This window comes from Dipteris shenzhenensis, chromosome 15 (genome assembly GCF_047967505.1).
Source record: "Dipteris shenzhenensis isolate YYH24624 ecotype China chromosome 15, Dip_SZ_1.0, whole genome shotgun sequence".
NCBI classification, from domain to species: Eukaryota; Viridiplantae; Streptophyta; class Polypodiopsida; order Gleicheniales; family Dipteridaceae; genus Dipteris; species Dipteris shenzhenensis.
In genome coordinates, this window is record NC_141610.1 from 22,712,993 (window position 1) to 22,717,700 (window position 4,708).

Here is a 4,708-nt window from a genome sequence, read left to right on the forward strand (position 1 = left end):
GTCATTGGAAAAAACTATCTTTTAAGGTCGGTATGGGAAAAAACACTCTCTATAAAACGTCGCTATAGAAAAATCTCAGTGTCACTATATAAAGACCATTACCAATCTGATAAAAGCTGCTATATAGCGACTTTAGCAAACGTCGCTATATAGCAATTTGCTAAAGTCGCTATATAGCGACCCTTAATGAACCCCACTTCCAATACCGGCGATTAGCGCCCCATGCATGCTAAACATTGGTACTTAAGCATCGCAATAGGATCCGTGTGTAGTAGTGACACATCTAGATCCCATCATCCTACTTACATTGTAGTCAAAACTTGCATCGATGTCGTGGAAGTACGTTCCAATAAACGTGTCATCATCATTCTAAACATTCAAAAACTAAGCTCCCAAGTCCCTATGTTGCAAAAACTAAGCTCCCAAGTCCCTAAGGTCAAGAGGAGTAGACCATGGTGCTCATAGCAAGTGATAATGGCTAACAAGGTGTAGTGACCCTAGCTTCTTGGGCATCATGTACTAGTAACTATGATTGGGTGCATGTACTTACCTTGCACAATCATGTACGGGGAGCATATGCCAAAACAAGGAGAATGGGATAGCCAAGGACCAAATAAGAGGTGATTAATGTTTGCCAAATCTCATATCTAGACATACTCAAATCTAGGTTGTGCTTTTAATCACCAAACCAAAGGCACTCATGTAAGATATTAACGCTATTGACAAAAATAATGTAGCATTGTGCATCAACAAGGATTTGGGAGGGATTTAAAACATGTGTTTTAAATTGGCCAATTAAAACATTTAAATGCTTTTTGGTGCCCCTGGAGCAATTTAAACCAGTGTAGTCACGTTTTTTTACCGATACTAGCTACAACAACTAATCACATGGTAAGGACACACAATGTGGTAAGAAACTGACAATACCACTCGGTATTTCTCCATACTGAGTGGTGCTACATCTATTGCACGATAAAGTATAACATCGCGGGGTTAATATAATTACTATGTGATATTGTTAATATACTGCATGGTGTAGTATCTTATATATCCTATGCACCCACCTCGTACTATTTGAATTTTTGAGAATCTAGCTCTGCTTGGAGTCTAGAAAAAAAAAAACAAGGACAAGCAAAAAAGGATAAAGAAAGCTTTCGAATAGGAGGAGTATTTTAATTCCACTTTTGGGAAAATTTGAGCAGGTTTACAATTATAGGAGGAGGTTTTAATTTAACTTTATAAAAGAATCCATTAGCTCATAAGTAAAGAGGGTGGTTTTATTGGGGGGGAAATAGTTGAGGGGTTTTTTTAATACCCCTTTAATGCACGTGATACTTAGGATTTATTAATGGTGCACCCCCCAAATTTGTAAGTTTTTGTATCCTTTCAAAGTTTTTGTATCTTTTTGTATCCTTTTAAAAAGTGTCCAATGTTGATGGTGGGCTCGGTTAGGCTAGCTGATATCTACCCACAGTAGGATGCAAAATGGATAAATGAACACAATAAGACAAAGAAACTATAGATGTGCTCGATAGACGCACAAAATAGCGGGCGTGTCTATAGGTGCTACTAGAATAGCAAAAATATGGGTGCATCTAATAGCGCATCTATTTGTGCATCTATTAGCGTGTGTGCACTGTGAATTAGATGCGAATTCCGATGCAAAATAGAGAATACCAAAAGTGAGATTTTCGTGTAGGCTGATAAATGTACATCACTGCTTTCCAAACATTGTCCATGATTACCAAAGCATGTAATTTTAACAAAAATATCAATGCTTTTTGGCAAACCCACATATACAAAAATTAAGTGAGGTGAGGAGAATCAGACAATATGTAAAATAGTTTTGCCAATATCAATGATGGTAAATCTCATCCTCAATGAGATCAACCCTTGCCAAACTATCTACTTCAAAATCCGAACCAATGTTGAGATCTACAAATACATTCAACCCACTACTACTTGTGCTACTCATGTGCTCATCGAAATCAGCATCACCAATGGTAGGCTCGTCCTCATGGGTAATGGCCTCAATATCTATATCTCCTATCTCATGATCATCCTCCTCTCTTGTATCACGGTGATCATCACCTCCATGGCCATGATCATCCTCCATATGCTCCATATTAGTAAATGTACTATACATCACTTTGGAACATGACGTAATAGGTATGACATGCCACCACCTATTATTATCCACCATTGGTTGATAGAAAACCTAATTCAAACACAAATACAATCATGTTATTTTCCTTGCATCAAAGGTATCAAATATTTAAAAGTGAGTATTTTTATATGTGTGTACAATACTTGTTCACATTGTTGCAATAGTACTAGTGTGTCCTTCTTACTTTGCCAAAACTTTGTGGAGTCAATAGTTACAAAGCCACTTGCATGGCGTTTGATTGTTGCATTAGGGCCTCTTTCCACCACGTCCTTAAACCACTTTACATTCAAAACATACACAAAGGAGCGTCGAAAGTCAAGTTTAATAATATCTTCGATTATGCCACAATAATCATCCATGGCTCCCTCAAAGCTAGCAATGACGCCGCAATCTTAGGTGTTTCTCTTATCATCAATCCGTTGTGTTCAAAAATGCTTGCCCTCACATCATATAGCATTGAACATAGTACACTACACCAAGACAGAATCAATTAAATAAGCAATCTAAATTGTTGAAAGCTCCTAACTTATGCATAACATTCTATATACCGACCTTGCTCATGCATCCCCTAGCATACTCCCATTCTTCCATTGTCATATGCATCCCCTCGTCTCTCTCTGCTCTCTCCATTTCATCAAGTAGCCAATCCACATAAATATCCTTTGGAAGTGCTCTTAGATGCTGAGGGCATGGCACACAAGATCCGTGGTGTGTACGAAAGAGGGCCCTTTCTTCTTGTCTTCTTACCTTTGCATCCTCGTATCTTGTCACCCATCTTTTCATCACATCACTATTAAGCATGAAATAGAGGTTGATATGATTAAGCAATTCTGTGTCTATTACTTTGCTGCGTCCTTTCCCTTGAGACACAATAGAGGTCATCCTTAGGTCTTCATCATCTCTTCATAGTCGTGGGAGAGAGCTATCCACATCAATAAGAAACTTAGAAATATATACAAGTGACTCTTGTACCAACCAACCCTCGGCCATGCTACCTTTGGGTCTTGCATTTTGTCTCACAAAACCCTTCAAGGTCTTCATGAAGCGCTCGAGGAAGAACAACCATCGTGCATGTACAGTACCACATATAGCAATCTCATCTACCAAATGCACTATGAGATGTAGTTGGCTTGTGAGAATAGAACATAGAAATGTCTCCTCCACTAAACAAACCACCTTTACTGACATAACTTGAGCATTCTCAAGCATGGTGGAATCTATTTCCTTTGAGCTTACATACCTAGAAAGGAAAAAGTATGCAATATTAGCAATATGAACACATTGCATCCTGTAAAGTACCTCACATGCTTGCCCATCTTGTAAATACAATATTCACATTTTGTATCGTGTAAAGTACCTCACAAGCTCGTCCATCTTGTAAATACAATCGTTCACATTCTTCGATGCACTGCACGAAATGCTATTAGGTAGTATGAACTGAACAAACGAGGAGGTGGTTGATTAGTTGCTTCTAATTCACTCACAAATTTGGAAGGAAAAAGATATTATGCACATAGAATACTTACTTGGAGCATCTTGTGCTAATCATGAGATTTCAAGCCATATAATTGCTCTACACCTCTTTTCTTACTCTTTGTGAAGGCCCCCTTCAAACACCTCATGCATCTAGTGGGAGTATGAATTGTAGTGATAGTGCGCTTCACCGCCACCATCTCTAGCTTTGATAACCTCCATGGTGCATGAGGTGAAAAAACATGCCCATTTGGCCTCTCTTGTGGCCAAGCTTCACGCATCCTCCCTATGGTGCGTAGATCCTTTCTTATGCCTGCGGAATCTCGTGTCCCATTCAAATGTTCCCAAATGGTAGATGCCACATTCTTGAAGATATGCATGGGATCAAGCAGGTGATTGTGGGACAAATATGGTAAACGATAAAAGATGGAGTATCTAAACAAAAGTTGGTGTTAGCGGGCAATCTTTATTTCCAGCCAATATAGCACAGAATAGTTACAAACCCTTATCGGCTCATGCCAAGTGGTGGAGGAGTCATGGAACCGTCCCAAATTCTCATCAAATCTCCTACAATGAGTGATTGTGGGGGGACTTCATTCCAAGGGGCGACATATCTAGGATGATCAGGTGGGAGAAATCGATGGTGATTCTCATAGATGACCTTATTCAATGCATCTACCCGTGAGGCAACTAGCGAAGGACCACAAACAAGACATGCATGGTAGCCCTATGTAGTGAGACCTGAGCAATAGATGCAATTAAGAGTTGAAGGTGGGTTTTGGGGTGGCACATCATTTGCCTATTCATAATTAAAAGTGCAATGCTTACCTGAACATTCGCCATAGCCTGGGAAGTCATGCATTGTCCACATCAAGACGACTTTGCAATTGAACTCTCGTGATGAGGGAGGCCTGCTCACATCATGCACCTCAATACCTCTCCAAAGTATCTCTAGCTTGTCAATCAAAGGCTCCAAATAAACATCAGGTTTTTTGACTTTATGTTTCCATGGAATTAGAAGGGATAACATAACATGTCCTTTCTTAATCGCCATAGAAGGTGGAAGAT